Source organism: Phaseolus vulgaris, unplaced genomic scaffold (assembly GCF_000499845.2).
Source record: "Phaseolus vulgaris cultivar G19833 unplaced genomic scaffold, P. vulgaris v2.0 scaffold_26, whole genome shotgun sequence".
NCBI lineage: Eukaryota > Viridiplantae > Streptophyta > Magnoliopsida > Fabales > Fabaceae > Phaseolus > Phaseolus vulgaris.
Genome location: NW_027174094.1, coordinates 107,970 through 131,364, shown reverse-complemented (window position 1 = coordinate 131,364; position 23,395 = coordinate 107,970).

Below are 23,395 nucleotides of genomic sequence, written 5' to 3'. Positions count from 1 at the left end.
AGAAGTATTTAACATATAAAAACACAATTTTAACACATGAAATTGCTTTTCAAAGATATCATAAGTGTTTCAATCAATTAATAGACCTTAGATTGTAAAAGAAGTATTAAACATATCTAAATACAATTTAAACACATGAAATGGTTTTTCAAAGGTATCATAAGTGTTTGAATCAATTAATAGACCTTAGATTGTAAAAAATATATTAAACATATGAAAACACAATTTTAAACACATGAAATTGTTTTTCAAAGATATTCATAAGTGTTTTAATCAATTAATAGACTAAGATTGTAAAAGAACTCAAAACACAATTTTAACACATGAAATTGGTTTTCAAAGATATCATAAGTGTTTTCAATCAATTAATAGCGAAAAGAACAAGTTGCAAATATTTACTTAAGTAATAAGCTTGTTTTCAATAGTTAAGATACTTTTAAACTATTATTATACAGAACATTCACTTTCTTATAGTTTCCAAGGTTATAAAACCTTAGATTGTAAATGAAAGAAGTATTAAACATATCAAAACACAATTTTAACACATGAAATTGTTTTTCAAAGATATCATAAATGTTTCAATCAATTAATAGACCTTAGATTGTAAAAGAAGTATTTAACATATAAAAACACAATTTTAACACATGAAATTGTTTTTCAAAGATATCATAAGTGTTTCAATCAATTAATAGACCTTAGATTGTAAAAGAAGTATTGAACATGTCAAAATACAATTTGAACACATGAAATGGTTTTTCAAAGGTATCATAAGTGTTTGAATCAATTAATAGACCTTAGATTGTAAAAAATATATTGAACATATGAAAACACAATTTTAAACACATGAAATTGTTTTTCAAAGATATTCATAAGTGTTTTAATCAATTAATAGGCTAAGATTGTAAAAGAACTCAAAACATAATTTTAACACATGAAATTGGTTTTCAAAGATATCATAACTGTTTTCAATCAATTAATAGCGAAAAGAACAAGTTGCAAATATGTAGTTAAGTAATATGCTTGTTTTCAAAAGTTAAGATACTTTTAAACTATTATTATACAGAACATTCACTTTCTTATAGTTTCCTAGGTTATAAAACCTTAGATTGTAAATGAAAGAAGTATTAAACATATCAAAACACAATTTTAACACATGAAATTGTTATTAAAAAGATATCATAAGTGTTTATATCAATTAATAGACCTCTGATTGTAAAAGAAGTATTGAACATATCAAAATACAATTTGGACACATGAAATGGTTTTTCAAAGGTATCATAAGTGTTTGAATCAATTAATAGACCTTAGATTGTAAAAAATAAATTAAACCTATGAAAACACAATTTTATACACCTGAAATTGTTTTTCGAAGATATTCATAAATGTTTCAATCAATTAATAGACTAAGATTGTAAAAGAAATCCAAACACAATTTTAACACATGAAATTGGTTTTCAAAGATATCATAAAAGGTTTTCAATCAATTAATAGCGAAAAGAACAAGTTGCAAACATTTAGTTAAGTAACACGCTTGTTTTCAATAGTTAAGATACTTTTAATCTATTATTATACAGAACATTCACTTTGTTATAGTTTCCTAGGTTAAAAAACCTTAGATTGTAAAGGAAAGAAGTATTAAACATATCAAAACACAATTTTCACACATGAAATTGTTTTTCAAAGATATCATAAGTGTTTGAATCAATTAATAGACCTTAGATTGTAAAACATATATTAAACATATGAAAACACAATTTTAAAGACATCAAATTGTTTTTCAAAGATATTCATAAGTGTTTGAATCAATTAATAGACCATAGATTGTAAAAAATATATTAAACATATGAAAACACAATTTTAAACACATGAAATTGTTTTTCAAAGATATTCATAAGTGTTTCAATCAATTAATAGACTAAGATTGTAAAAGAAATAAAAACACATTTTCAACAAATGAAATTGGTTTTCAAAGATATCATAAGTGTTTCAATCAATTAATAGACCTTAGATTGTAAAACATATATTAAACATATGAAAACACAATTTTAAAGACATCAAATTGTTTTTCAAAGATATTCATAAGTGTTTCAATCAATTAATAGACTAAGATTGTAAAAAAATACAAACACAATTTCAACATATGAAATTGGTTTTCAAAGATATCATAAGTGCTTCAATCAATTAATAGACCTTAGATTGTAAAATATATATTAAACATATGAAAACACAATTTTAAACACATGAAATTGTTTTTCAAAGATATTCATAAGTGTTTCAATCAATTAATAGACTAAGATTGTAAAAGAAATCAAAACACAATTTTAACACATGAAATTGTTTTTCAATGGTATCATAAGTGTTTCAATCAATTAATAGACCTTAGATTGTAAAAGAAGTATTGAACATATCAAAATATAATTTGATTACATGAAATGGTTTTTCAAAGGTATCATAAGTGTTTGAATCAATTAATAGACCTTAGATTGTAAAAAATATATTAAACATATGAAAACACAATTTTAAACACATGAAATTATTTTTCAAAGATATTCATAAGTGTTTCAATCAATTAATAGACTAAGATTGTAAAAGAAATCAAAACACAATTTCAACACATGAAATTCGTTTTCAAAGATATCATAAGTGTTTTCAATCAATTAATAGCGAAAAGAACAAGTTGCAAACATTTAGTTAAGTAATACGCTTGTTTTCAATAGTTAAGATACTTTTAAACTATTATTATACAGAACATTCACTTTCTTATACTTTCCAAGGCTATAAAACCTTAGATTGTAAATGAAAGAAGTATTAAACATATCAAAACACAATTTTAACACATTAAACTGTTTTTCAAAGATATCATAAGTGTTTCAATCAATTAATAGACCTTAGATTGTAAAAGAAGTATTAAACATATCAAAATACAATTTCAACACATGAAATCGTTTTTCAAAGGTAACATAAGTGTTTGAATCAATTAATAGACCTTAGATTGTAAAAAATATATAAAACATATGAAAACATAATTTTAAACACATGAAATTGTTTTTCAAAGATATTCATAAGTGTTTCAATCAATTAATAGACTAAGATTGTAAAAGAAATAATAAACATATCAAAACACAATTTTAACACATGAAATTGGTTTTCAAAGATATCATAAATGTTTTCAATCAATTAATAGCGAAAAGACCAAGTTGCAAACATTTAGTTAAGTAATACGCTTGTTTTCAATAGTTAAGAAATTTTTAAACTATTCTTATACAGAATATTCACTTTCTTATAGTTTCCAAAGTTATAAAACCTTAGATTGTAAATGAAAGAAGTATTAAACATATCAAAACACAATTTTAACACATGAAATTGTTTTTCAAAGATATCATAAGTGTTTCAATCAATTAATAGACCTTTGATTGTAAAAGAAGTATTGAACATATGAAAATATAATTTCAACACATGAAATGGTTTTTCAATGGTATCATAAGTGTTTGAATCAATTAATAGACCTTAGATTGTAAAAAATATATTAAACATATGAAAACACAATTTTAAACATATGAAATTGTTTTTCAAAGATATTCGTCAGTTTTTCAATAAATTAATAGACTAAGATTGTAAAAGAAATCAAAACACAGTTTTAACACATGAAATTGGTTTTCAAATATATCATAAGTGTTTTCAATCAATTAATAGCGAAAAGAACAAGTTGCAAACATCTAGTTAAGTAATACGCTTGTTTTCAATAGTTAAAATACTTTTAAACTATTATTATACGGAACATTCACTTTGTTATAGTTTCCTAGGTTATAAAACCTTACATTGTAAATGAAAGGAGTATTAAACATATCAAAACACAATTTTTACACATTAAATTGTTTTTCAAATATATCATAAGTGTTTCAATCAATTAATAGACCTTAGATTGTAAAAGAAGTATTGAACATATCAAAATACAATTTGAACACATGAAATGGTTTTTCAAAGGTATCATAAGTGTTTGAATCAATTAATAGACCTTAGATTGTAAAAAATATATTAAACATATGAAAACACAATTATAAACACATGATATTGTCTTTCAAAGATATTCATAAGTGTTTCAATCTATTAATATACTAAGATTCTAAAAGAAATATTAAACATATCAAAACACAATTTTACACATATGAAATTGATTTTCAAAGATATCATAAGTGTTTTCAATCAATTAATAGCGAAAAGAACAAGTTGCAAACATTTAGTTAAGTAATACGCTTGTTTTCAATAGTTAAGATACTTTTGAACTATTATTTTATAGAACATTTACTTTCTTATAGTTTCCAAGGTTATTGTGCCGCCCTAGTAGTTGGAAGTGATGACGTGGCATCAAGCTACAGTATAGGCGTGTTGACGAGACGCCAGGTTGGCAGAAGGGAAGGAAGTCGGGGGGCTCGTGAAGTCGCCAGTTATGAAGTTGGCCTGCTCCGATCTCCAGCATACCAGAACCGGCGGTCACCGGGTTAAAGATGAAATCGCCAGATGTAAACTCAAGCGACCAAGTGATTAGAGATTGTCGGAGCAAGCACATCGCCGAAGATGAAGGTGGTGCAGATTATGAAGGCGGCCGGCGAGACCACAGGGAAGGTGTACGAAGGCACCCTAACTCTCCAATTCTAGTAGAGATCGCGCTCCCAAGTTAGTTATGCACTGGGCAGTACCATGCATAAGTAACTTAGCCAAAAGAGAGTCAGAAGCAGTGCCCAAGTCAAGGAGGCTCCAGATGATGGCACGTGTACGACTGGATGCGAACCACGTGTCCAGGTGCGTAACTGCCAGGAGAGAGAAAGTGACCAGGTATAAAAGGGTTCCCCAACGAACTCCTGAGGTACGCACGTTCAGATTGTATTCTTTACGCTTGCGAGTTCTTGAGCATACTGTGAGAGAGAACATTGCACGGTTCCTTGAGAGTTCTTGAGTGTTTGCTCTTGAAGTATTTGGTGGTTAAAGTCACTGACTTGGGCGTTGGAGTGCGATCGGCCGCAGCGGCGCCGCTCTGTTCTTTTGCAGGTTCTTGAGGTGGATCGTGACGAAGGACGGAGGTTGAAGCGGTGCGCACGTCGATCCAAGTTTGACGAGGCAAGTTCCAACGTTCTGGTCAACAGGCAGGATCAGTATCATAAGTGTTTGAATCAATTAATAGACCTTAGATTGTAAAAAATATATTATACATATGAAAACACACTTTTAAACACATGAAATTGTTTTTCAAAGATATTCATAAGTGTTCAATCAATTAATAGACTAAGATTGTAAAAGAAATATTAAACGTATCAAAACACAATTTTACACACATGAAATTGGTTTTTAAAGATATCATAAGTGTTTTCAATCAATAAATAGCGAAAAGAAAAAGTTGCAAACATTTAGTTAAGTAATACGGTTGTTTTAAATAGTTAAGATACTTTTAAACTATAATTATACAGAACATTCACTTTCTAATAGTTTCCTAGGTTATAAAACCTTAGATTGTAAATGAAAGAAGTATTAAACATATAAAAACACAATTTAAACACATGAAATTGTTTTTCAAAGATATCATAAGTGTTTCAATCAATTAATAGACCTTAGATTGTACAAGAAGTATTGAACATATCAAAATACAACATGAACACATGAAATGGTTTTTCAATGGTATCATAAGTGTTTGAATCAATTAATAGACCTTAGATTGTAAAAAATATATTAAACGTATGAAAACAAAATTTTAACCACATGGAACTGTTTTTCAAATATATTCATAAGTGTTTCAATCAATTAATAGACTAAGATTGTAAAAGAAATATTAAACGTATCAAAACACAATTTTACACACATGAAATTGGTTTTCAAAGATATCATAAGTGTTTTCAAACAATTAATAGTGAAAAGAACAAGTTGCAAACATTTAATTAAGTAATACGGTTGTTTTCAATAGTTAAGATACTTTTAAACTATTATTATACTGAACATTCACTTTCTTATAGGTTCCTAGGTTATAAAACCTTAGATTGTATATGAAAGAAGTATTAAACATATCAAAACACAATTTTAACACATGAAATTTTTTTTCAAAGATATCATAAGTGTTTCAATCAATTAATAGACCTTAGATTGTAAAAGAAGTATTGAACATATAAAAAAACAATATGAACACATGAAATGGTTTTTCAAAGCTATCATATGTGTTTGAATCAATTAATAGACCTTAGATTGTAAAAAATATATTAAACGTATGAAAACACAGTTTTAAACACATCAAATTGTTTTTCAAAGATATTCATATGTGTTTCAATCAATTAATAAACTAAGATTGTTAAAGAAATATTAAACATATCAGAACAAAATTTTACACACGTGAAATTGGTTTTCAAAGATATCATAATTGTTTTCAATGAATTCATAGCGAAAAGAACAAGTTACAAACATTTAGTTAAGTAATACGCTTGTTTTAAATAGTTAAGATACTTTTAAACTATTATTATACAGAACATTCACTTTCTTATAGTTTCCTAGGTTATAAAACCTTAGATTGTAAATGAAAGAAGTATTAAACATATAAAAACACAATTTTAACACATGAACTTGTTTTTCAAAGATATCATAAGTGTTGCAATCAATTAATAGACCTTAAATTGTAAAAGAAGTATTGAACATATCAAAATACAATTTGAACACATGAAATGGTTTTTCAATGGTATCATAAGTGTTTGAATCAATTAATAGACCTTAGATTGTAAAAAATATATTAAACGTATGAAAACACAATTTTAAACACATGAAATTGTTTTTCAAAGATATTCATATGTGTTTCAATCCATTAATAAACTAAGATTGTTAAAGAAATATTAAACATATCAGAACACAATTTTACACACATGAAATTGGTTTTCAAAGATATCATAACTGTTTTCAATCAATTAATAGCTGATCCTGCCTGTTGACCAGAACGCTGGAGCTTTGCCTCGTCAAACTTGGATCGACGTGTGCGCCGTGTCAGCCTCCGTCTTTCCCCGCGATTCACCTCAAGAACCTGCAAAAGAACAGAACGGCGCCGCTGCGGCCGATCACGCTCCGACGCCGAAGTCAGCGACTGAACCACCAATTACTAAGAGTGAAACTCAAGAACTCTCTCAAGGAACCGTGCAATGTTCTCTCTCAGTATACTCAAGACTCGCAAGTGTAAAGAAGACAATCTGAACGTGCGTACCTCAGAAGTTCGTTGGAAACTCTTATATACCTGGACACTTTCTCTCTCCTGGCAGTTACACATCTGGACACGTGCCATCACCTGGAGCATCCTTGACTTGGGCGCTACTTCTGACTCTTCTTTGGCTAAGTTACTTATGCGTGATACTACTCAGTGCATAGTTAACTTGGAGCGTGATCTCTTCTGGATGGCGAGTTCGGGTGCCTTCGTACGCACCTTCCCTGTGGTCTCGCCGGCCGCCTTCATGATCTGCACCACCTTCATCTTCGGCGATGTGCTTGTCTCGGCGATCTCTAATTATTTGGTCGCCTGGGTTCACATCTGGCGACTTCATCTTCAACCCGGTGACCGCCGGTTCTGGAGTGCTGGAGATCGGACCACGCCAACTTAATAACTGGCGACTACACGAGCCCCCCCCCCCCCCCCCCCCCCCCCCCGACTTCCTTCCCTTCTGCCAACCAGGCGTCCCATCAACACGCCTATACAATAGCCTGATGCCACGTCATCACTCCCGACTACCAGGACGGTACACAAGCCCCCCAGTCTTAAGCGAAGACTTGTCCAGCGAAAAGACTAAAGGAGTCACGTCAATACCGATCTACGTGGCGCTGGCGCAGAATTCCAAGCGGTTGTACTTTCTGCTTTCCTGACGCTCCACCAAACACTCTTCCAATCGCTCGACACGTGGCTTCATCAACGGTTACCTTTAATTGTCGTTTGCGCTTCCAAAACCCATTTGAAAAACCCTTAAACCCATTTCACTCCACTGTTCCATCACTTTCTTGCTTTCTCAAACGCTTCAAGCTTCTTTTGCAAAAGCTCACGACGCTCTTCACCCTCCTGAATCCTCAACTTCCTTCATCGCTCTTCCGATCATAAAAAGGTACTCCCTTTACTTCTTCTGCTGATTTTTCCTGCATTTTAACCGATTCGCATCATCCATTAACTATCTGGTGCATACGCTGTGGGTTGTTTCTTCTATTTCTCCTTTCTCGTAACTTAGGCCTTCGTCTTCGTTACAACGAACCTTCGTTCGTTCGTTTTTCACCCTTCTTTCACGATCGAGTCAGCCTCTGCGAACCCTGAGGACTTTTTGCTGGTGCCTCTACATTGCCCCAGGGGTTACATCTCCTCTCCCCCAGAAACACTGAGGACTTTTTGCTGGTGCCTCTACATTGCCGCAGGGGTTACATCTTCTCTCCCCCAGAAACACTGAGGACTTTTTACTCTTCCTCGCCTGCACTCGCTCGACGGCGAGGAGGTCTTTGTCTCGCCTCAGGACGCGCGAGGGCATTGAGGTCTTTTAACTGGTGCCTCCGATCGCCGAAAGACGATAAGGACTTTAACTTTAACTGATGCCGCCAATCGCCGAAAGACAATGGGGACTTAGAAACTTTTTAGAAACCATGCAACATAAGTTCAACTTGCCTTAAATCACATATAGGTGACAAGGTCTTTCTTCAAAACTTTCGAAAAACAACACGCATGCAATCTAAAACACTTTAAACTTTGAAAACTCTTCTTTATTGGGTGGCCTCATTAAAAACCCTCCTTAGGGAAAAAAGAGTGCCCCCTCCAAACTGTTTTAACAGAAACATTGTAATATAACTTCGTGTTTGTCTTTACTTACAAAGTTCTTAACTGTAATATAACTTGAGGTGCGTGGCGTTCCAAGTGCGAGGGATCGCCCCTCCTTCCAACGTCTCTAAGCGGTAGGCGCCGTTCCCGAGCGCCTCGGTTATTCTGAACGGTCCCGTCCACTTAGGCGACAGCTTATTCTCCATCTCGTACTGGTGGGCCTTTCTCATCACCAGGTCGCCCTCTCTGAACTGTCTTGGCATCACCTTCGAGTTATATCTTCGTTCAATCCTTCTCTTTACCGCCTCAACTTTTAATCTCGCCTCTTCCCTGACCTCATCCAGTAGGTCCAGGTTCAACCTTCTCTCCTCATTCGAGTCTTCCTCCACGAAGTTCTGGAATCTCGGCGAGCTCTCCTGGATCTCCACCGGAATCATTGCGTCGCACCCATAGACCAGGCTGAACGGGGTCTCATGGGTTCCTGACTGCTCGGTGGTGTGGTACGCCCAGACTATACGGGGTACCTCCTCAGCCCAACCTCCTTTGGCTTTCTCCAGCCTTCTCTTCAAACCTCTTAGCAACACCCGATTGTTGACTCTACTTGGCCATTCGTCTGAGGGTGCTCGACGGATGCAAATACTTGTTGAATTCCCACCCCTTCGCACAACTTCTTCAACAGGTGACTTGCAAACTGAGTCCCATTGTCGGACACCAGGCGCTTGGGCACACCAAACCGGCACACAATGTTCTTCTACACGAAACCCTCGATCTTGTGTGCGGTGATCTGGGCCACTGGTTCTGCTTCGATCCACTTGGTTAAATATTCAATCGCCACCACCAAGTACTTCATCTGCCTGATCGCCAGCGGGAATGGTCCCAGGATGTCGATTCCCCATGTATGAAACGGCCAAGGGCTGTAAATCGACCTCAACTCCTCGGGAGGCGCCTTGTGCCAGTCGGCGTGCTGCTAGCATTGTTTGCAGCACTGCGTATACTTCTTGCAATCTTCTCTCATTGTTGGCTAGTAGTAACCTGCACGGAGAGTCCTTGCGGCCAGAGCTCGACCCCCAACGTGGCTTCCGCATATCCCTTCATGGAGCTCTGCCATAATTCTTGTACATTTCTCGCCATGCACACATTCCAGGAGTGGGTGAGTGAACCCAAACCTGTACAGCTCGCCATCAATCATTGTGAACTTGCTAGAGTTCTTCTTTATCTTCCTAGCCTCTGTCGGATCCAGCGGGAGAAGGCCATCTGCCAGGCACCGTTTGTACTGCGTCACCCAGGTGTCTGGCTCATGGGTCGCGCAGACCTGCGTCATGTTCACCCTCTCCCCCCGACATGCTCTTATTCTCGGCGATCTCAAGGTCTCTTGGGTCAAGGATCTGTGACTCCTCGCCGCTTTCTCCGTCGACTTGCTTATCTGAAGAACCAGGTGATCTGCCACAAATGCTCTAGGCGCCTTCAGAGTTTCTTGAATCACCGTCCTCTGCCTACCCCCCTTGCCTGAACTGGCGAGCTTGGCTAGGAAGTCAGCTCGGGCATTCTGCTCCCTGGGCACATGTACCACTTCAAAGGAGACAAAGGAACTCTTCAACTCCTGCACATACTCCAGGTAAGCCGCCATTTGTGGATCCTTGGCCTGGAACTCGCCTGTTACTTGCCCCGTGACTAGCAGCAAGTCACTCTTTGCCATCAGCACCCTAGCTCCCATCTCCTTGGCCAGCAAAATTCCGGCGATCAGTGCCTCATATTCTGCTTGATTGTTGCTGGCCTTGAAGGCAAACCTCAAAGATTGTTCGATCAGCACACCGTTGGGCTCCTCCAAGATTACCCCAGCACCGCTACCCTGCTGGTTCGACGATCCGTCCACTGAGAGCACCCAACGGAAGTCATCCCCTTCAACTCGTGTCGCTTCAGACGAGAGCTCGACCACGAAGTCTGCGAAGATCTGCCCCTTGATCGGACCTCGGGGCTCATACTTAATATCAAACTCCGACAGCTCTACTGCCCACTTCACCATCCTTCCCGCAACATTGGGCTTCTTCAAGACCTTCTGGATGGGCAGGTCGGTCATCACCAGTATCGTGAAGCTATGGAAATAGTGGCGTAACCTCCTCGCCGAAAAGACTACTGCCAGTGCAGCCTTCTCCAGGGCCTGATATCTCGTTTCGGGCCCCTGCAGCACCTTACTAACAAAATAAATAGGCTTTTGAGCCTGATCTTGGTCCTGGGCGAGCACCGCACTCACCGCCCTCTCAGTTACAGCAAAATACAACCTGAGAAGGGTTCCCATCAGCGGTTTACACAAAACCGGCGGGCTTGCCAGATACTCCTTAAGCTTGACGAAGGCTTCTTCACACTCCTTCGTCCAGGCAAACTTGTTATTCTGCCTCAAACACTGGAAATATGGATGGCCCTTCTCTCCGCTAGCCGACACGAACCGAGACAGGGCGGCCATCCGACCTGTAAGCTGTTGTACTTCCTTCACAGTGGCCGGGCTCCTCATCGCCAAGATGGCGGCACACTTATCAGGGTTGGCTTCTATTCCTCTCTCAATTAAGAGGAAACCCGGGAACTTTCCAGCCTCCACGCCAAAGATGCACTTCTCAGGATTCAGCTTCAACCTAAACTTGGCGATCGTAGTGAACAACTCCTCCAAGTCCGCAACGTGGATGCTTTTCTCTGGCGAGGTCACGACCATGTCATCCACGTACGCTTGCACATTCCTTCCCAGCATCGGTGCAAGTACTCGATCCATCAACCTCTGGTACGTGGCCCCCGCGTTCTTCAGCCCAAAAGGCATCACCTTGTAGCAGTAGCACGATCTCTCGGTCATGAAGGCAGTCTTCTCTTCATCCATGGGATGCATCTTGATCTGGTTATACCCCGAGAAGGCATCCAGGAAACTCAACAACTTACACCCTGCAGCACTGTCCACTAGGGCGTCTATGCTTGGCAAAGGATACGAATCCTTTGGGCAGGCCTTGTTTAGGTCGGTGAAATCGACGCACATGCGCCATTTCCCGTTGCTCTTCTTCACCAGCACGACGTTTGCCAGCCACTCAGGGTACTGGACTTCCCTAATATGGCCTGCCGCGAGGAGCTTCTGGGTTTCGTCTCTAATCGCCTGCCTCCTCTCCTCGTTGAACTTTCTTCTCCTCTGCCGCACTGGTCTCACCAAGTTGTCCATCGCCAAATGATGGCACAAGAAGTCGGGATCGATCCCGGGCATGTCCGAAGCGGACCATGCAAACGCATCCAGATGCCGCTCTATCACCTTGGCGATCTGGTCCTGGAGCTCGACCTCCAGAGATCTTCCCAGCTTGAAGATCTTTCCTCCGATCTCTCCTCCGATCTCTCTATCGAGCCACTGCTCGACGGGTTTTGGCCTGGTTTCTCTGGCGATCACCGCCCTGGCGATTCCCAGCTCCCTCGCATCCTCATGGCGATTCCTTGCCTCTTCTTCCTCTAAACCGGCGTTCCCCTCCCCCAGCTCAGCGTCCACCATCACTACGTCACTTCTGGCGGTCTCTTCCATTACCGTCGGTCTGGGCTTCACACCAGGAGGCGGGGTGGTTGTCACGTAACTCACCGACCTCTTGTTCTTCAAGCTATTCTCATAACACTTCTTTGCTTCTTTCTGGTCGGATTTGATGGTGATCACCACCCCCTCCATAGACGGCAACTTCACCTTCATGTGCCGGGTCGACGGTATAGCGCCTATTCTGTTGAGCGTGGGTCTTCCCAGCAGAATGTTGTATGCTGAAGGGGCGTTTACGACAAGGTATTTGATTTTCTCTGTTCTCGAACCCGCCTCATCTGTAAAAGTAGTCCTCAACTCGATGTACCCCCTGACCTCCACCTGGTCACCAGCAAAACCATACAAACACCCTCTATAGGGCCTCAGCTGGTCAAGGGGTAACTCCAACTGCGTGAAAGTCGGCCAGAACATCACGTCTGCCGAGCTTCCTTGGTCCACCAGAACCCTGTGGACCTTCCTTCCTGCTGTGATCAGCGAGATGACTATGGGGTCGATGTCATGAGGCACAACATCCCGAAGATCTTGCTTTGTGAAAGTAATGTCCACATCCGGCGAGTGGTCTTCAAACATATCCACCGTCATCACAGACCTCGCGTACTTCTTCCTTTGTGACGCGGTGCATCCACCACCCGAGAAACCCCCTGCAATGGTATGGATTTTCCCGTGTGTAGGCATCTCGTGCTGCTGAGCCTCTCCACCTGCTGGTTGGGAGCTCGACGCGCCCCCCGTCCTTCTGTCCAGCAAGTAGTCGTTTAGGAACCCGCTCTTGACCAGATCGTCGAGCTGGTATCCTAAAGCCAAGCACGAATCCACGGTGTGGCCAAAGCCCTGGTGAAACTCACACCAGGCGTCTGGCTTTGGTCCCAGCACCTTGTCGCCCACCTTCTCGGGCGCTTTCAACCTAGCTGATATATTGGGAACGACGATCAGGTCCGCCAATCCCATGACAAACTTGTGCTTAGGCGGGCGATTGTACTCCCGGCGTGCTGGTTGAGGGTGCCCTTGGCCCCTGCCCTTGTTCTTCCTTGGATCGTAAGGATGGCGAGTCCTCTGATCCCTCCTAGCCGCCGCTGTCTCCAGCACCCTCTGTGGCTGGATCCTGGTCTGGTCGCGTGGCCTAGCGGGAGCCACGCTTCCTCTCTTCTCGGCGACCTCACTCTCATCGGCGATGTGGGCCACCGCAAGTCGCCTGACCTCAGCAAACGTGGCAGGGTGAGCCCTGATCAATGCTTCGCAGAATGGTCCCGGCAGCACGCCCTTCTTAAATGCGTAGACCAGCATCTCTTCATCTTTGGCCGACGATCGGACCATCTGCGCCCCAAAACGATTCAGGTAGTCCCTGAGGGACTCTCCCTGATACTGCCTTATGTCGAACAAGTCATAAGACACCCTGGGCGGTGCCTTGTTCACGATGTACTGCTCGACGAAGATCTTTGAAAACTATTGGAAGTTGGTTATGTGACCTGTAGGCAGGCTCACAAACCATTCCTGCGCCGTTCCCTGGAGTGTGCTCACAAACATCTTGCAGTACACGGCGTCCGATCCTCCTGACAGCATCATCTGCGTATGGAACGTGGTGAGATGAGCCTCAGGATCCTCCACGCCGGTAAAAACAGCCTTCACAGGTACCACACTCGCAGGGATAGGCGTGTCGGTAATCGCCTGAGCGAAAGGCATAGGAAAAACGCGAGGCGGCGTCGACGGCGCGACCTCTTCAGCGACTAGACGCCCTCGCTGCTCCTGAAGAGCTTGACGCAGTTCTTCAGTCACTCTGCTAAGCTCGTCATTCCTGGCCCGAGAGGCGACCAGGTCCTCGTGCATTCTTGCCTGCTCTATACGCGAGGCTTCCACATTCGCCTGCAGCGAACGCATGATTTCCACCATCTGCGCCATAGTCATGGCACCTTCAGCGGCAACGGGCGCAACTGGACTTGAACGGTTGCTTCTCATTTTTCTCATGAAAACTTGACAAATCACAGAGAGTAATGAACAACACCCTCTTCAGCGACGATCAATTCAGCGATCAATCGGTCAGAAACTCGCGAAACTCCGAGAGAAACCTCAAGAACACAGCGAACCTCCACAGAAACCTGTAACTCCACCAGAAACCGATGCTTATCCCACAAAAAACCAAACGAGTCGAAGAACTCAGATCTCACCGATCAAAACTCGCGTAAGCAGCAAGAACCTTCACCTCACCGAACAAAAATCCAAACGAACGGTGGAAAACGCGAAATCACCGAACAAAACCTAGATGAACAACGGACGATGGTTGCACTAGCACACAACCACACAGAAACTGCAGAAACCTCCAAGAACTCGCGCTGTGGATGGGAACAGGTTTACACGGCCCCACGGTGGGCGCCTGATGATCCTACCTGTTGACCAGAACGCTGGAGCTTTGCCTCGTCAAACTTGGATCGACGTGTGCGCCGTGTCAGCCTCCGTCTTTCACCGCGATTCACCTCAAGAACCTGCAAAAGAACAGAACGGCGCCGCTGCGGCCGATCACGCTCCGACGCCCAAGTCAGCGACTGGATCACCAATTACTAAGAGTGAAACTCAAGAACTCTCTCAAGGAACCGTGCAATGTTCTCTATCAGTATACTCAAGACTCGCAAGTGTAAAGAAGACAATCTGAACGTGCGTACCTCAGAAGTTCGTTGGAAACTCTTATATACCTGGACACTTTCTCTCTCCTGGCAGTTACACATCTGGACACGTGGCTCGCATCCAGCTGTACACGTGCCATCACCTGGAGCATCCTTGACTTGGCGCTACTTCTGACTCTTCTTTGGCTAAGTTACTTATGCGTGATACTACTCAGTGCATAGTTAACTTGGAGCGTGATCTCTTTTGGATGGCGAGTTCGGGTGCCTTCGTACGCACCTTCCCTGTGGTCTCGCCGGCCGCCTTCATGATCTGCACCACCTTCATCTTCGGCGATGTGCTTGTCTCGGCGATCTCTAATTACTTGGTCGCCTGGCGACTTCATCTTCAACCCGGTGACCGCCGGTTCTGGAGTGCTGGAGATCGGACCACGCCAACTTAATAACTGGCGACTACACGAGCCCCCCCCCCCCCCCCCCCCCCGACTTCCTTCCCTTCTGCCAACCAGGCGTCCCATCAACACGCCTATACAATAGCCTGATGCTACGTCATCACTCCCGACTACCAGGACGGTACAATAGCGAAAAGATCAAGTAGCAAACATTTAGTTAAGTAATACGCTTATTTTAAATAGTTAAGTTACATTTAAACTATTATTATACAGAACATTCACTTTCTTATAGTTTCCTAGGTCATAATACCTTAGATTGTAAATGAAAGAAGTATTAAACATATAAAAACACAATTTTAACACATGAAATTGTTTTTCAAAGATATCATAAGTGTTGCAATCAATTAATAGACCTTAGATTGTAAAAGAAGTATTGAACATATCAAAATACAATTTGAACACATGAAATGGTTTTTCAATGGTATCATAAGTGTTTGAATCAATTAATAGACCTTAGATTGTAAAAAATATATTAAACGTATGAAAACAAAATTTTAACCACATGAAACTGTTTTTCAAAGATATTCATAAGTGTTTCAATCAATTACTAGACTAAAATTGTAAAAGAAATATTAAACGTATCAAAACACAATTTTACACTCATGATATTGGTTTTCAAAGATATCATAAGTGTTTTCAAACAATGAATAGTGAAAAGAACAAGTTGCAAACATTTAATTAAGTAATACGGTTGTTTTCAATAGTTAAGATAATTTTAAACTATTATTATACAGAACATTCACTTTCTTATAGTTTCCTAGGTTATAAAACCTTAGATCGTAAATGAAAGAAGTATTAAACATATCAAAACACAATTTTAGCACATGAAATTGTTTTTCAAAGATATCATTAGTGTTTGAATCAATTAATAGACCTTAGATTCTTAAAGAAGTATTGAACATATCAAAATACAATTTGAACACATGAAATGGTTTTTCAAAGGTATCATAAGTGTTTGAATCAATTAATAGACCTTAGAATGTAAAAAATATATTATATATATGAAAACACAATTTTAAAAAATGAAATTGTTTTTCAAAGATATTCATAAGTGCTTCAATCAATTAATAGACTAAGATTGTAAAAGAAATATTAAACGTATCAAAACACAATTTTACACACATGAAATTGGTTTTCAAAGATATGATAAGTGTTTTCAATCAATTAATAGCGAAAAGAACAAGTTGCAAACATTTAGTTATGTAATACGCTTGTTTTAAATAGTTAAGTTACTTTTAAACTATTATTATACAGAACATTCACTTTCTTATAGTTTCCTAGGTTATAAAACCTTAGATTGTAAATGAAAGAAGTATTAAACATATAAAAACATAATTTTAACACATGAAATTGTTTTTCAAAGATATCATAAATGTTTCAATCAATTAATAGACCTTAGATTCTAAAATAAGTATTGAACATATCAAAATACAATTTGAACACATGAAATGGTTTTTCAATGGTATCATAAGTGTTTGAATCAATTAATAGACCTTAGATTGTAAAAAATATATTAAACGTATGAAAACAAAATTTTAACCACATGAAACTGTTTTTCAAAGATATTCATAAGTGTTTCAATCAATTAATAGACTAAGATTCTAAAAGAAATATTAAACTTATCAAAACACAATTTTACACACATGAAATTGGTTTTCAATTATATCATAAGTGTTTTCAAACAATTAATAGCGAAAAGAACAAGTTGCAAACATTTAGTTAAGTAATACCCTTGTTTTTAAAAGTTAAGATACTTTTAAACTATTATTATACAGAACATTCAATTTCTTATAGTTTCCTAGGTTATAAAACCTTAGATTGTAAATGGAAGAAGTATTAAACATATCAAAACACAAGTTTAACACATGAAATTTTTTTCAAAGATATCATAAGTGTTTCAATCAATTAATAGACCTTAGATTCTAAAAGAAGTATTGAACATATCAAAATACAATTTCAACACATCAAATGGTTTTTCAAAGGTATCATAAGTGTTTGAATCAATTAATAGACCTTAGATTGTAAAAAATATATTAAACGTATGAAAACACAATTTTAAACACATGAAATTGTTTTTCAAAGATATTCACAAGTGTTTCAATCAATTAATAAACTAAGATTGTAAAAGAAATATTAAACATATCATAACACAATTTTACACACATGAAATTGGTTTTCAAAGATATCATAAGTGTTTTCAATTAATTAATAGCGAAAAGAACAAGTTGCGAACATTTAGTTAAGTAATACGCTTGTTTTCAATAGTTAAGATACTTTTAAACTATTATTATACAGAACATTCACTTTGTTATAGTTTCCTAGGTTATAAAACCTTAGATTGTAAATGGAAGAAGTATTAAACATATCAAAACACAATTTTAAGACATGAAATTTTTTTTCAAAGATATCATAAGTGTTTCAATCAATTAATATATCTTAGATTGTAAAAGAAGTATTAAACATATCAAAATACAATTTGAACACATGAAATGTTTTTTCAAAGGTAAATCTAGATTGTATATAATATAGAGAATAGGGTCTGCATGCACACTTTTATATCTTGAATAACACTGATGAGGTGTTACCATACTTAGATACAGACAAAGACATTGTCAAATATAAAAATCCAAGACAATCAGAAAAATGGGTGTTAATTGAGCATAACAAAACTTTCATGTCATGGTTTAAGCAACAAATAATGAATGATCCATCAGCATCTGAAACATTAACATGGCTTGCAATCGGTCTCAAATTTGATGTTTTATGTTGTTTTGGCTATGAAGTAAATGGTTCTTTGTTTTACACAAAGTCTCGAGATGATAGGAGTACAGTGGAAAATAGCGGAGTCACCTTGGAGGCAGAGTCTATGCAGTTTTCAACTGCAAATGATCAAAATTCTATTGTGGGATCAATGCCTTATTAGGGTGTCATAGTAGAGATTTGGGAAGTTAATTATACCAAGTTTACTGTACCTGTTTTCAAATGCAAGTGGGTTGACAATAAGACTGGTGTCAAAGTTGATGAATCAGGAATGACTTTGGTTGACTTTCGAAAGATAGGTTATCATGACGAACCATTTATAATGGCACATCAAGCTTCCTAAGTTTTCTATATCCAAGATCCTACGTCTGACCACTGGTCTGTTGTGCTACATGGAAAAAAACAACATAATGACCCAGAAGATACAAACAATGACATTTGTGAGATTGAATCACTTACAAGAACGACCATCAATAAAAAGTACGAGGATGTTGCTGATGTTGTACATGCAACTCGAAATGATCATGATGAAGGAATATATATTTGTATGTACATGTGATTCATGTTTAGTTTTACAATATATTTCATTTTAATTATATTTCATATTCTTGATGCTTATCATATTTGTTTGATAACAGGAACATGGCAGATGATAAAGTTTCTCGTTTAAAAACTGGTAGAGGACCTACAAGATTAAAGAATATGTTTAAGAAGATAAATAAAGATGACAAAATACCTTTGTCTATTGATATCCACACTGGTGTGGCCATTGGGCAATATGCAAAGAAATATAGGAGTTATCTAGGAGTACTGTCTCGTGAAAGGATCTCTATCTTAACTCAGTCCTGGGATCACGTGACTGACATCGAGAAAAACATGATTTGGCAAAAGATTCTGGTATGTAACTCTTTTTACTTTGCTCAATCTAAAAGTTCTTTTATACTTTGTTTTTGTTTATGAACTAATTCTTTCAAACAATGTAGACGCATTACAAGATCCCGAATGTGGAAACCTTGAAAGCGAAGGTTCTTTTAGATGTGGGTGTCAAGTTTCGTCAATTCAAATCAAAATTGACAACAGATTATATATATGGGGAAAGGAAAGAAGAAAATCCTTGTGCAAAATATGCATCCATTGATGAAGAAACTTGGCAGCAGTTTGTGAATATTCGACAAACTGGAAAATGGCAGGTTAATATCACTTTTATATTTGAATATAGTTTATATTAACGTATTACTAAATTTTGAGTGTTATGATAGGAGGTTCAGAACAAAGCAAAAGCCAATCAGGCACATAATGATACCCCACACTTATTGTCTCGTGGTGGTTATAAGTTGCTAGAGCAGAAGATGCTTGAAGAAAAGATTAAAGCACGTTCTACTTCCATTGAGGAAATGAATAGTGTAGATTCTTTAAGACCTCCATCCCCACCACTCCGACATGAGATGTGGAAGGGTGCCTGTATAAACCCATTAGGGACATGGAGTTCTAAGTCTACAGAACAAACAACTGAACGCATTGTAAGAAATATGTTTTCTATGTGTTATTTTAAATTCAATGTGTTGAAGTTTGATACTTTCTTTTCATTTGTTTTAGGATTCTCTTAATGAGCAATCAACACAGGGGACTTTTAAACCATGTGGTCGCAATGATATTCTTAATGTTACTCTCGAACGACCTGAACACCCTAGACGTGTTCGTGTAGCTGGATATGGGGTTGGGATTCGGTCATACTTTGGACCTCCATCACACTGCAAGGAACAATTGTCCAATGAACCTAGCCAAGAGTATTTACTACAACTACGTGAGCAGTTAAAGGTTGAGGTAACTCAAGAGCTTAAAGAAAGCTTCATGGAGGAGTTTAGTGTGCGAATGGAAATGGAGTTCAAAAAGCGGTGGGAGGGTTTAGGACTCTCACAGCAACCACCTACTATGGTAGAAGATGAACCACCTCCACCTCCTATTAAGAAAGTTAGCACTAAAGGAAGTTGTTCGGCAGTTGTTCGGTGTAATTCTTTGACCCGACTCGTTGCCTTGGGTAAGTGTTATGAAGGGGTCACAATGTTACACAATGTGCCTCTTCCTTCTAATTTCATGAAGGTCACGGTGGAGAAGGTCCTTTATGGTGATCTTGCAGTTCCTGTGCCGACATCAGAGGTCACAATTATACAAGAGGCATTACATACTTTCGTTGCCTGGCCTAGACATCTCGTCAGACCTATAGACTCTATGGTATATCTTTGCACTAATACTAATAGAGTTATATATCAGATATATTACATTCTAACTAATTTAAGTATTTGTTTGTTTTGATGAGTAGCAGGAACCTAAGACAAATCTGCCTCTTGGAAAGAAGAAAATAGTCACAATTGATGATCCTCTGGCGGCATTGGTGGAAGTTGCTACAGCTTTAGATACAACCGTCTTAGAGGTTCCATGGGATGCCAATGTTTTTGGAAGGCATAGTAATCTACCGTTGTACGTTCACATGTCTGATTTGTTGGACCTTGCATCCGGAGATCAAGAGATTAACATAACAGTTCTGCAATTATGGATGATGTAAATTCAAATTTTATAATCTTTATACTTTTGATTTATTAAATATATTAGTACTAACTTATTGAAATTTAGGTATCTTTCTGGATTATGCTTTGATGAGGGGAAACACAATATATATGGGTTTTTAGACCCTCAAATCACTCAATCAATTGGAAACAAGAAGTCGGAAACACAAACATACATCACCACTGCCTTAAAGAATGGTGGAAAAGACATTTATTTTGCTCCGTACATCCATGAGTAAGTTCTTATTTATTAAATAAGTTTTAATAAATTATTGAAATAAGAGAAACTAATTAACTGATTTGTTATACAGGCGTCATTGACAACTATTGATCATATCTGTTCAAGATCATACCGCTACATGGTTTTGCTCCTTGCATAAAAAACCTCCTACCTATTTTAAAAACATTATAGATAGGTACGACAGTTTCATTTAACATTTATTATTACTTATATATTATATAATGTTATGTATTCTGTACCGTCCTGGTAGTCGGAAGTGATGACGTGGCACCAAGCTACAGTGTAGGCGTGTTGACAAGGCGCCAGGTTGACAGAAGGGGAGGAAGTCGGGGGCTCGTGAAGTCGCCAGTTGTTAAGTAGGCGTGTTCCGATCTTCAGCATACCAGGCGATCGCCCGGTAGAAGGTGAAGTCGCCAGATGTAAACTCAGGCGACCAAGCGATTGGAGATCGCCAGAGCAAGCACATCGCCGGAGATGAAGGTGAAGCAGATTATGAAGGCGGCCGACGAGACCACAGGGAAGGTGTACGAGGGCACCCTAACTCGCCAGTTCCAGTAGAGATCGCGCTCCCAAGTTAGCTATGCACTGGTCAGTACCATGCATAAATAACTTAGCCAAAAAGAGAGTCAGAAGCAGCGCCCAGGTCAAGGAGGCTCCAGACGATGGCACGTGTACGACTGGATGCGAGCCACGTGTCCAGGTCTGTAACTGCCAGGAGAGAGAAAGTAACCAGGTATATAAGAGTTCTCAACGAACTTTCTGAGGTACGCACGTTCAGATTACACTCTTTACGCTTGCGAGTTCTAGAGCTTACTGTGAGAGAGAACATTGCACGGTTCCTTGAGTTTTCTTGAGTGTTCTTGCTCTTAGTATTTGGTGGTTCGGTCACTGACTTGGGCGTTGGAGTGCGATCGGCCGCAGCGGCGCCACTCTGTTCTTTTGTAGGTTCTTGAGGTGGATCTCGAAGAAGGACAGAGGTTCGAAGCGGTGCACGAGTCGATCCTTTGACGAGGCAGGTTCCAACGTTCTGGTCAACAGGTTGGATCATCAGGCGCCCACCATGGGGCCGTGTAAAACCTGTTCCCATCCACAGCGTGAGTTCTTGGAGGTTTTCGTGATTTTCTGTGTGGTTGTGTGCTGGTGCAACCGTAGTTTGCTGTTCGCTTGAGATTTGTTCGGTGTTTTCGCATTTTCCACCGTTCGTTTGGATTTTTGTTCGGTGAAGTGAAGCTTTCTGCTGTCTACGTGCGATCTGTTCGGTGGAATTTGAGTTCCCTCGCTCGTTTGGTTATCTGTGGGAGAAGCGGTGGTTTCTGGTGGAGTTGCAGGTTTCTTTGAAGGTTCGCGATGTTCTCGAGTTTTTGCAGAGTTACGCGCAGTTTTCCCGATTGGTCGCTGAATCGATCGTAGCTGAAGTAGGTGTTGTTCGCTGCATTCTGTGAGTTGCTAAGTTTCATGAGAAAAATGAGAAGCAATCGTTCAAGTCCGGTTGCGCCCGTCGCTGCTGAAGGCGCCGCCGCCATGACCATGGCGCAGATGGCGGAGATGATGCGTTCGTTGCAAGCAACTGTGGAAGCCTCGCGCATAGAACAGGCGAGAATGCATGAGGACCTGGTCGCCTCTCGTGCCAGGAATGAGGAGCTTAGCAAGGTGACTGAGGAGCTGCGTCAAGCTCTTCAGGAGCAGCAAGGGCGTTCTTTTGCTGAAGAGGTTGCTCCGTCGTCGCCACCTCGTGTTTTTCCTATGCCTTTTGTTCAGGCGATTACTGACACGCCTATTCCTGCGAGTGTGTTTCCTGTTAAGGCTGTGTTCACCGGCGTGGAGGATCCTGAGGCTCATCTCACCACGTTCCATACGCAGATGATGCTGTCAGGGGGATCAGACGCCGTGTATTGCAAGATGTTCGTGAGCAGGCTCCAGGGAACGGCGCTGGAATGGTTTGTGAGCCTGCCTAACGGTCACATAACCAGTTTTCAACAGTTCTCGAAGATTTTCGTCGAGCAGTACATTGTGAATAAGGCACCGCCCAGGGTGTCTTATGATTTGTTTGATATAAGGCAATATCAGGGAGAGTCCCTCAGAGACTACCTGAATCGCTTTGGGGCGCAGATGGTCAGATCGCCGGCCAAAGATGAAGAAATGCTGGTCTATGCATTCAAGAAGGGCGTGATGCCGGGACCATTCTGCAAGGCGTTGATCAGGGCGTACCCCGCCACGTTTGCTGAGGTTAGGCGACTTGCGGTGGCCCACATCGCCGACGAGAGCGAAGTCGCCGAGAAGAGAGGAAGCGTGGCTCCCGCTAGGCCACGCGCCCAGACGAGGATCCAGCCACAGAGGGTGCTGGAGACAGCGACGGCCAGGAGGGATCAGAGGACTCGCCATCCTTATGATCCAAGGAAGAACAAGGGTAGGGGCCAAGGAC